This window comes from Labeo rohita, chromosome 21, assembly GCF_022985175.1.
Source record: "Labeo rohita strain BAU-BD-2019 chromosome 21, IGBB_LRoh.1.0, whole genome shotgun sequence".
Taxonomy (NCBI): domain Eukaryota; kingdom Metazoa; phylum Chordata; class Actinopteri; order Cypriniformes; family Cyprinidae; genus Labeo; species Labeo rohita.
In genome coordinates, this window is record NC_066889.1 from 26,695,135 (window position 1) to 26,707,548 (window position 12,414).

The 12,414-nt window shown below is 33.9% G+C and overlaps 1 long non-coding RNA gene across 1 annotated transcript; it reads right to left on the minus strand.

Moving 5' to 3' along the window:
* Positions 1-6,494: 6,494 nt before the first annotated feature.
* On the minus strand, positions 6,495-10,746 carry LOC127152640 (uncharacterized). The gene is made up of 4 exons (XR_007825119.1): positions 10,479-10,746; positions 7,381-7,529; positions 7,179-7,240; positions 6,495-7,053 (listed from the first exon to the last, which is right to left on the minus strand). It is a non-coding gene; the product is annotated as an uncharacterized LOC127152640 (long non-coding RNA).
* Positions 10,747-12,414: the final 1,668 nt, after the last annotated feature.

Here is a 12,414-nt window from a genome sequence, read left to right on the forward strand (position 1 = left end):
CCCTTGTTTTGTGATTTCTGGGGGTATTTGTGGAGAAAACTTTATTTGGAGGGGATGAGATGTTACCCACAAATAAAGTAATTTTCTTTATTTTACTTTAATTAGCTTGGAAAAGTCAAGTCATGTTAAGTTTAAGTTGAGCTTTATTGTCATTCTGCTACATGTGTGGACATACAGTGGAACGAAATATCACAAATAAACAAAAATATAAACATACATACACTAGACGTAGAAACAATTATTTTAAACATAGTTAACTAACTGAAAGTGGTAATCTAACTATACATATACATATACATATACAGAGACTTGCTCTTTCAAGTTGGCGCAGGAAGTGGAACTTTGTTATTACTGCAAATATTAATTTAAGTAGTTTCTAACAAATTATGAATGAGCATATAGATCTGAATAGAAAACACTGCCAAACTATTACAAACGATATAAGGCCACTAAAAACTGTTAGAAAAACAGGAGGCGCATGTGAGCTGCTGCATGTCTTTACCTGCAGTAACTTGTGATGTATAGGAGAATATACTTCAGACTCTCTCTACGGCTCTGATTTGACACAACCCAAATAAGAGGAGGAGGGACAACCCTTTCGGAGAGAGTTGCAAACTGGTTATGTTCCAGGGATGTTGAATTTCCACCACTCGATGTGAAGATGGTCAGGTTTGATATTTTCCTTGAAAACAAATACTTTGTTATTAATTTCCTGTTATGTTTTGGTAAGTTTTTTATTCAGTGCATATGGTTTAAATCTAAACCCAACTTTATTCAGTGGTGGAATGAGGTAAAACTCTTATACAAATCTTTAAAAGAAAAAGAAAGCCCTTAAATTGACTTCTCTCTGGGAACTTTAATTATTGTAAAAGCCCACTTTGCTGTTTATTACTTTTGATGTATTTTGCTTTTTATTTTCTTTCTCTTTTCTGACAGTTTGGTTTATTTTGATGCTTTATTTATTTATTTATTTTGTTCTATTTCTGGCTATGCTCAATCAAGGCTGAACAAGATAAGGTTATATTCTGGTATGTGATTATGTACCTTGTTGTCCTTTCCTCTGGGGTGTGACGAAATGAATTATATTTGCTGCCAATTGAAGAATGAGACCGCTGATATCTATGAACAACCAATACAGACGCTCTTCAGGTCGAACACCCGCCAATGTAACAGTGTGTTCTGTCAAAATTAAGTATATTTGCTCAAGTAGTACTCACTGCACAGCCAAATGACCTCCAGCACCCCCTCTCTAGATGTCCAGCTCCACCTCTGTGGAACTAAATAGGTGGAGTTATGTTCAGAGATGGGGTAAGGGGTAGGGTTAGGCTGTGGTTGGGGTGTCTACCTCCTCCCGTTTTATCCAGTGAGGGAGAGCTGAAGCCCAAATACCATCATGCCAATTTATTGGCCAAATAGTGCTTTGCACCGCCCCCTGCACGTGAATACTTGTGCTGTGTCAGCTTGCTGCGCGCTGTTTCACCAGATTTCAGTTACTTCAGGAAGCGGGTCATCTGTTGCCTGTAGGAAAGTGTTCTGTTGTCGTGTTCTCAGCTATTTCTTTCAAAAAGGGAAGTTTACGCCTCTTCAGCGAACACGATGAGTTACAGGAGATGTGTCAAGCTATGTGACACGTTTATTGATCAAAAGCAAGAAATCGTGTAATTTAACACACAGTAACAGGAACTCTAGTCATAGTTACAGGGGTCCATCACCTTTTGACTAATGAATTTCCACAACTACTGTATGAAGGGCCATTCTCATCAAAGATGATAACTATAATAATTATATATTTATAAAATTCAACGACACACAGCAGGAATTTGTAGATGAGTAGCACATTAATGTAAAAAATGCAGCTGTGCATCTTATTTATGACAGCAGATAGACCATGGAAAAACCTATTAAAAACAGATTGTACAGATCTTCACCTTTTGTCCTGCAGATTTCAATGAGGTTCACCACATTCTCATGCTTGAGCAGCTGTAAGATCTTGATTTCCCTCAGAGCTGTGATGGAAAACTGAGAAGAAGAGCATAAAAAACAGTGTGTGACATCTGCATTTTTAATCAAGAGTCAAATAACTGCATAACTTGATTTCAATGTGAAATAAAGCTTTGTATTCTCACCCCTTCTTTCTAATTCTCCATGGCCCAGTTTCATAGACGGGGCTTAGCCTAAGCCAGGATTAGGCCATAGTTCAATTAGGACATTTAAGTCATTTTTATACACGTGCCTTAGAAAAAAACATCACTGGTGTGCATCTTGAGACAATACAAAGGCACTGATATATTTTAAGATCAGTCAGTGCAAGTTTCTTTCAGCTGAAACAGCTCAGACTTACATTTTAGTCTAGGACTAAGCTTAAGCCTCGTCTGTGAAACCAGAGGCATAAGTACTTTTTTAAAGCCTTTTTCCCCATCTGTTTGTGTTTGGCTTTGAACACCTCCCTACAGAGAGAAAATACGTAAGTGAATAACTAAACCTCAAGGGTAATCCAACAAGTGATCTTCTAAACCAAAATATAGCATTAGGTTTAAAGAGTAGTTTGCCCCAAATGACAATTTGCTTAAAATTTATTCACCCTCAGGCCATCCAGGATGTAGATGAGTTTGTTTCTTCATCAGAACAGATTTGGTTAAATGTAGCATTACATTACTTGCTCACAAATAGATCATTTGCAGTGAATGGGTGCCGTCAGGATGAGAGACCAGACAGCTATTCAAATATTTGATCACATTTGTGTTGAAAACAGAAAAAGAAGTTGAAGATATTAGACAAACGAGAAAATGAGACAGATGGACAACAATGATTTTCTGTTATGAAACAGTACATCGATTTCATACATGTCCACTGTAGAGGACGCCAGGACTTAAAACATGTTTAAATTATGCATTTTGGGAAAAACAGCAAGTAAAGAGGGAAATAAATTATATTAACATTCCTATAAAATATTAGATATTTTAATGTAAATCTTGCCATATATTACTCCCATAAACAATGACACTGACAGTTGCAGTTGAAGCTTTTAGAAGAAAACACGAGCTTGCAGCGCCATCTAGTGGACAAACACGTTTAAAGCTCAAACATGATCTACAGAAAACTGAAGAACTGCTGTTAGTGTTGGTGTTGTTGTATGACGAGTGAGTATGAAGGGTTTACTGAAAATAAATCGCTGTAATAATCAACATTTTAATATTATTATTAGTAGTAGTAGTACTGTTCAATTATGTCCAGTACGATTTTAATGCAACACATGAAAGGGAATCTTTTTTCATTTACAAAAGAGTAACATCCACAGCACTTTTGAAAGCTGTTTAAAATCATGTGCACCAAAATGAGACTCCAAACAGTGGTTTGGCAAAAATAGTTTTACTGTACAAAAAAAAAAAAAAAAACAGATCACAGATCACAGAGTTCATACGAGACACATCCTTATCATTTGGTTTGAGACTGAGGAATTACATTTTGTTTGTTCTTAATAATCTTAATGGCAACTGTGAGCAGTAAAACAATGTAAAAAAAAAAAAAATATATATATATATATATATAAAATAATGATGCTAAAAAAAATGACTAGTGATGTGGTTACAATGCATGTGTAATTTAAAACACTTTTTAAAATACCTCCTAAAAAATCATGATTTACAGCAGCTTCATACATGTGCTGCTTTCTTCTGAACTCCTCCTGATATTAGTATTAGTAGGGCTATATGTACCCAGCCAAAGAGTATAGCAGCACAAACTGGTGACTCTTTATTAATGTTTCAATTTATGCTTTTTATATTCATGTTAATATGCAAACCCATCCAAGTTGTAGATGAGTTTGTTTCTACATGGGAACAGATTGAGAAATCATTTTTAGCAAATTTATCACTTGCTTACCAAAGAATCCTTTGCAGTGAACGAGTACCGTCAGATTTTGAGTCCAAACAGTTAATAAAAACATCATCATAATCCACAAGTAACCCACACCACTCAAGTGCATCAATCAACATCTTGTGAAGTGAAAAGTGGAGTGTATGTTGGAAACAAATCTATCATGTCTCACTTTCTATGTAGGTTTATTCCATAGGTCAGGAGCATAATAGCTAAAAGCAGCATCACCAAATCTTTTAGTTCTATACTTTGGTATAGTTAAAAGAAAAGAATCTGAGGATGAGACTCCTTTCGTGTTTGTGTCCCTCACCATATGAACTGTGTTCTCCAACACAATTATGAGGAAGCAATAGGATCTGTGGAAATGTTATTCCGGCGAGACCACTAATGGTTTCACTTATTTTGTCTCCCGGATCGAATAACATCCAAGCCAGTAACCAAACAGAGATATTATGTGTGGAGAGCATATTTTGTATTATAAGGTATGCATATATCCAACAGTGTGGTTTGCTATTGCATGCGTCACTGTAGGCAGGTGAATGATAAAAATATCACAAAGCACTGTAACAAATTTAAAACTTAAACACTGACAGAAGCATCTGAAGCTTTCAGAAGAAAAGACTAACCACCGACTAACAGCGCCATCTAGTGGACAAACTTTAAAACTCAAACATGGTCTACAGACAACAGGGACTTTTGTTTAGCAATTCTCTTGCCACTCTCTTCAGTGATTGGTTTTATTTTAAAAGTAAATCTTTTTAATGACCATTAACAACAATACTAAAAATAATGTTACATTTTAAAATGGGGAAAAGAGAACTAACTTTTTTTGATGAAAATGTCTTACTTAAATAGTTTTGAAAAGTAATTTGAAAACTTTAAAAATCACACAAATGAGATATAAGCTCCAGTCAATAGTGTTGCAGAAGCCGTTTTATTTTTCAAAATGCAGATGGCAGAGACTAACCATAGAGAACACATGACAATGAATCAGGAAACAAATAAACCTGCTAACAATCATTTCTACAATGACTGTGGGAACAGAAAATGTTGTGTATATGATGCTATATCCATCAGGGTTGGGGTCAGTTCAGGAATGAACTCAACAATTCCAATTCAAAGAAGGAAATGGAATTGGAATTCAACAACAATTACAGGAAACAGAGTTGGAATTGAATTGGAATTACAGGAAGTGGAATTCAGTTTAGGGAAATTCCACTGAATTCCGTTTATTGCTGTTTCTGAGCATTTATTTGTGATTGCATTTAGAGACATACATTTGAACTATATTTATGATGCTTTACAAATACTAAGTAATGTATGAAATAGAGTTGATCAAATGCAAGCAAATAAAAATGAGAACTGTACATTATGAATTAATAATTGAATGACAGTGGTGATACGTTTCTGGATGTACTATACATTTAATATATGATTACCACATAATATATGTCTCAACTCACAAACAAATGAGTCATGTTCATTCATGTATTTAATTCACTTTTTATTGCATCGAATTATCATCATTTCCTGAAAACTGTCATCGCTAAGACTGCATCTCTCAGGCCTAAATATCTCAAGTGGAATTTAGTGGAATTTATTTGATTTCAATTCTGTTTCCTGGCATTCCAATTCAATTCTAATTCCATTTCCTGTCAGCTGCATGCAATTCCAATTCCAATTCCATTCCAGGAAGTGAACTGGAATTTACCATTCATTCTCAATTCAATTCATGAATGGCCTCAACCCTGATATCCATACAGTAGGTGACACTATAAAGTCAAAAAACACTGACATCTGGAAATTACATAAAAACGTAGTGTAATACAAATCATTATTTGCTTAAGGCCGACGTTAAGCGTCACCTCTTCCGTGACAACAAACGGTTATAATTATACACTATATAATACTACCAAAAAATTATAGTCCTACCCTTTAACTCCATACCGAAATACCAGACAGCCATACAATGAAAATATAAATAAATACATATAAAAATTGTGTTTGGGACGCTGTGAGCACAGAGACTGTGTAGTGTACGCCGTACATTTGAAAACGTTTAGCTTAAATGTTTAATATGAATAAACAGTGCTCATAAACGGCTGCTGAGATGGTATTCTCAAGTGAAATGAGACCCGGAAACAATGAACGCATAACATTATCAAATAACAAGCCCATACACTTAAAAAGGTTTCTGTTTTAAACTGATGGACCACCAGTACAGAGGCCCCATTTATACTGGTCACTACATGGTCTCGGCTGATTCAATCACAAGAATATTGTTATATACATAATATGAATGAACCCAAGTACGATCATGGCTAAGCCAAGTCCCATTTACTTCCTCAATAGAGAAATTAATTTTAAACTTCAGCATATGAGCCTTTTAAGGCAAACAAGCGTTGAGGTTATGGTTGCAATAAACCTTCATAAATTAATTACATAAATTGTTTTTCATATTCCTTGCTTTGTGGACATGATTTTAGTGAGTTCCTCCCATAAAAAATATGTATTGTCATAATCAGTCAAATATGATTAAATATCTGTTGCATTTAAAATTATTTTGTTGCAATGTTCTGTTGCATTTATAAAATTATTAAAATTATTTCACCTTAATGAAAGGTTATATTGAATTATTTATTAAGGAGCTGTTGATAAACTGTTGAATTTTGAAATTAAGAGTTGAGATGTGCTAGTGTTAATTAGACGATTATATATACATCTTTTTGTTTTATCTTATGGCCTTGTTTTTCAGATTATGGACCAAAATAAATTAAATAAACATGAACAGAAGTCATAAAATTATGGATTACAAAAAGCCTATTTGCACTGCATGGTCTCAGCTGATTCAATCACAAGTGGTCAGTTGTATAATGAGTCATTTGTGATCACCTGAATTGGATGTAAACAGCAGATATAAACAGAGTCTGAAAAACAAAGATGCATCCTATCATTGTAGATGCTGCAGAACCACAGGCATCATCAGTGCGCATATTACCGCTAAAGGAAAATTTCACAGGGTTTTCAGAATCAGTCATGATTTAAGGTGGAGCAAGATGAGCCTAACCATTGTGACATTGTTTTTTTTTGTCAGCTGGAAAGATAACAGAGACTTTGAAACAGCAGGAACAGAACTGGTTGAAGACATCAGCGCTGATAATTAATGTTCTTGGTTTTCTAAAAGAGAGAGCAGAGCCTAATCATTCATAATATTCACACACAAACATTAGCCAATGTAAAATTATATTGATCTATAGGATGATCTGTTTATATTGTTATAACTGTCAGTATCATAAACTCACCTCATCTTGAGCTGTCTCTGGTACATCAGAATGAGACTCAGGTTTGACTGGATCATGAGAGACTAGAAATAAAAAAGAAAATAAATCAAATAAATATTTACATACACATTGTGCATCTACTGTTGCGTTAAATCTGAGTTATTCAACAGAGGCATCATGAAAAATTTAGAGTAGTGAGAGTTAATGTAAAAAAAACACTTACATTCTGGTTTTATATGCCCCATGCTGTTGCATCTTGTGCGTTTCACTGTCTCTCTTATTTCATTGGTTTGTGGTTCTTCCAGTTTGTTCTCCATCTCCTCTCTTTGTTCTCTTCAGCTTTGCTCTGACTTCATTCCGGTGACAATTTCACTGTACAGTTTGTAAAAACAAAATTACCTTTCAGTCTGGTGTTAATTAATATACATAAAATGCAAGACTAAAGATGAAATTTTGTGGAAGTGCAGTCTTAATTTTAGTCAGAACTCTTGTATGTGAGTGCATCAAACATTATCTGACACCAGAATCAAAAGAGGAAAGACAATATCATGTCATCTATAAATCGAAGTGGGAACACGGTTTTATATATATATATATATATATATATATATATATATATATATATATATATATATATATGTATATATATATATAGTATGAATGAACGCAAGTACGACCAAGGCTAGGTCAAGTCCCATTTACTTCCTCAATAGAGAAATTAATTTTAAACTTTAGCATATGAGCCTTTTTGAGGCAAACAAGCGTTGAGGTTATGTGAGGAATAAACCTTCATAAATTAGATTACATACATTGTTTTGCCTTGTGGAGATGATTTTAGTGAGTTCCCCCCATAAAAATAAGTATTGTCAGTCAAACAGGATTATATATCTGTTGTATTTAAAATTGTTACTTAATGAAAGGTTATACTGAATTATTTGTTAAAGAGCTGTTGATAAATTGTTGAATGGCTATTTTCTGTTGAATTTTGAAATGAGATTTGAGATGCGCTTCTACCTACTCATTTTGAGTTAATTATCTGATTATACATACATCTTTTTGTTTTATCTTATGGCCTTGTTTTTCAGAATATGGACCAAAATAAATATGAACAGAAGAAAACTATGGATTACAAAAAGCCTATTTCCTGTTTGTAACAATATGTTAATAGATTTACATAAGCCGTTAATTTTTATTCCTAATATCTTTATTCTTTGAATTTCTTTTTCTATTTTTAAAATGAAAAATACATTGAATAGCCGACAGAAATCTTTTAAAACTCAATTTCTTAAGCTTCCATATCCTTATAAAAATGTCTTTCTTTTTTTGTAAGACATGTTTGAGATATAATCAAAGAAAATATTTTTTAAAATTTGACAATATGGCATTATGTATTTTTTTTCCTCCTGCCCCCTAGTATGTACAGCTTGCACAGCACCACCACTACAGCATTTCAGATGCACAGTCAACTGTCACCCAACTAACAATTTTTGGTTCCCAGAACATTATTTTTATGGTTTGTCTTTGGTTAGAAAACAAACCATACAGAAATAGAATGTTAATTTTTGGTTTGTAAAACGGTAATCTAATGTTCCCAGAACGGTAAAACTGAACAGAAAATTGTCACACAACGTATTGTCCACATGAACATACACACATATATACAGTATATATACATATGTCATAAAAACGCTGCAGGCGCGTGATTAATGATCATCGTGAATCATGTTGTTTATGCTGCATGTAACATTAAACCCCTGAATGTCAATTCATTGATGTCAATCTGCCCTCTATCCTCAGATGTGTTTGACTTGAAGCAGCACTGCGCAGACTGATCACTGTAAAATAACCATTAGAAAATGTTCTGTATAAGTTGTTCTTAGGTTGTTTAAAAAAAACAGCACCCTGCAATGTTCTGGAAACTTTATTTTATGGTTGCAAAATAATAACCTAAAAATAACCATAAGTAAACATTCTGTATAAGTTAATTTTTGATTATTTAAAAAATAATAATAATTATTATTATTAGAGGTTTTGTTTTCTTTCAGGTATTGTTGTCAACACTCTGCATTACTATGGTCAAATAATGATGTCATACACCGATCGGTCTCCGCAGCGCCGCCTAAAGTCGAAAACAGGAACTAAATTTTATCCAACAGCTGATAGCAAGTCAGCTGTTGAACCTAGGGCTGTTCGATTCCGAGTCCTGGTTCTGGAATCGATGGGATTCGATTCCTCACTGTTGTTTTCGATTCTTGTTTTTTTAGATTGGAAGAACCTAATTTCGCCATGACTGAAGGATATAAAAGTCTTAGAAAGTAACCTTATCATAATATGAAGCTTTGTTTTTAAAATGATGATACATTTCTGTATTTAAATTATAATTTTGTCTGCATTGCCCATGACACTGAAACAAAATAACCAGATCATTAACAACAACACGGATATAAGAATGGTTTCTCTGGCACTCCGCCACTTATCTGTGCTTTCTTTCAGAATTATCACAGGCTGATAGAAAGGTTAAAAACAGCATTTTATTTAAGATGAAAATAGGATGAAGATCCTCGATCACGTCATGATCTATTCTGTTGTGCAGCGCTCATGTGGAAAATATAATCCAGTTCCACCCTAAAATGACTAATGAATCATTTTTGAACTGGTTCATTAAAACGATCTAACGTATCCGAAAGAACCTTTTCGTGGAAATGAATCCGACTTCTAATCACTATTAGCGAGAAAGAGGCAAATTAATAAGTGTTTAACTGAAGGCTGCTTCCTTAAACTCAAACCTGCTCTTTTCATTCAGTTTATTTTCGTGAATCGACGTTCAGCAACGTTTGATGACTGCAGCCGAGATATGCAGCCTTCGTATGAGAGGCGCCCGATTCCCCCTGACGGAATCGACTCTCGATTCCCAACGCCTTGGAATCGATTCTTTTTGGAATCGATTCTCAGCCCTAGTTGAACGATGCACTGTTTTCCTTTGTGTCTGTGGCCTTACACCCATTTTACATGTCGTGCTTTCTGAGGATTGAAATGGTAGCCTCTGCCAAAGACCCATTATTAACGCAAGCTAAAGAAAAACATTTACTTAAGGAGAAAAATGTAAAGTCAAATGCTTTCTAAAATAGTTCAATAAAAGTCATATTAATTTATGGATTAGATTAAAAATACAATTATCATTCATAGTTGTGACAAAATATTCCGAGAACTCATGCACTCTCACAACTTTAATACTGCTGTAATCGATGCGATACATATTTAATATCCTAATAATTCCAAAGTCGCCTATAAAATGTGGGAAAATCTGAGAAACATACTCACCATTCGTTAAACGCGTTTGTCAAAATGAGATCAAATTCAACCATTCTTCTTCGTCTTTTGATTTTATGGCGAGTTGCGTACCAACTTTAACGCAACAACATTCAGCACTTTCAATCCAACGTGGTCCACGGGCTTTAAAGAAATGGCGCATATCCCGCGTTTTTCTTCTTCTTCTTCCTCCTTTTCCCGCGAATTTCTTCTTGTTCCCGCGTATTTTTTCTTCCGCGTGTTTCTTCTGCTTCTGCTTCTTCTTCTTCTTCTTCGAGGTTTAACGGCGGCTTGCAGCCGTAAGCGTTGCACTACCGCCACCTTTTGGCTTAGTAAGATGCTTCCCTATAATTTATAATGTACTATTCAGGTTACTGTGTCCGATTCTTAATCTTGTCATCACTACTTCCTCTCTTCTAGTCCTTCTCCAGTTCCTCTCAGTACCAACTTTATTTTGAATACCATACCAACAAATGTCTCCCTTTGGTTTCCTTATCCCACTGCTGTTGCCATTCTCTCACAGCTTCTTTCCAAATGATCTCAAGATAATTGCTAAGTCTCTTGATTACATTACGGTCAAAAACGCCCAGAAACTCTTAGATAATTTGAACTCGTTTTGTTGTTAGAATGAGACCCTAACTATAACCCTTTTTCTTTTCTTTTTTTGTTTTGTTTTGTTTTCCTGTTTTATTGATTTTTTTGTCTTTCTTTCTTTTTTCAATTTGCTGTATCAACACTAACAATATGTGTTCAGTTATTCAAATTTGCAGTTAAAGTTTGTATTTGAATTGTAAATTATACAAATTCGATTCATATTTTGAAAACTTGTGATGAATTTCTTAATAAATTCTGAATTGACAGACCACTTAAACCTAATGACATGATTTTCTCATCTAGTTTAATTCTTTCATTATTATAACTAATGCATTCTATTAAAACATGCTCTACTGTCTCTGGCTTTTTACAGATATTAAGTAGACCTGACTCATGTTTGCCAATAATGCTTAACGAATGGTTGAGAGCTGTATGACCTATACAGAGACGTGAAATGACCACGTCTTCCCTCTTCCCCCCCTCCACTTCTCTTTGAATTCATTACAGGTGTTTACCCTTTCATTTTGGACTGATTTTAAAATAGACATAACAAAAAAATTAAGCAAACCCCTTAATTTAGATTCTCATTATATTTTATTTTGTTTTCAACACCCCTCTTTTTCTGATAAACAGATTTATATTATAAATCTTTTAATTACCTTAGCAAAGTTTTATATTCACAAGTCAAAATTAGGTCAAAAGAAACTATTATAGATTACATTTTGTAACACTGATCTTAAAATTTACCTTGAAACCCTCTCTAATATGAGATCTCAAAATAAGAAGCTCATAAAAACAAAAATTCTGAAGCTTTTCAAGTGTATGTAACTGCCCTGGAATTTTTATTTATTTTTTTTTTATCTTTTTTTTTGGTATATGTTTGTGTTCTTCTTCTGGAGTTTAATGGCGGTTGGCAGACCGACTTAAAAGATGCATTTCCTTGCCGGTCTAAAATTGAAGGAGGATTAAATGTTTTGGATTTTAAGACCTCTAATATGATAGTTAAAATAAAATGGCTTGAAAAAAATTATTTTAAAAAATAAGGAGAGTGTATGGTATGTACCTAATTTTATATTTGAAAAAGTAGGTAGTATAGAATTCTTATTCAAATGTGATTTTGATATTAATAAAATACCCATTAAAATAGCAAATTTCCATAAACAAGCTTTACTTGCATGGACTCTTATGTATAGTCATAATTTCTCCCCCCATAAATGTACCATTTGGAATAATAAATATATAAGGTTTATAAACAGGACAATTTTTTTGAAAGTTGGTTTAAAAAGGGAATTATTTGGGTAAAACAGTTGATTAGTAAGGATGGTATTTTATACAATCATACAGAATATGTTCA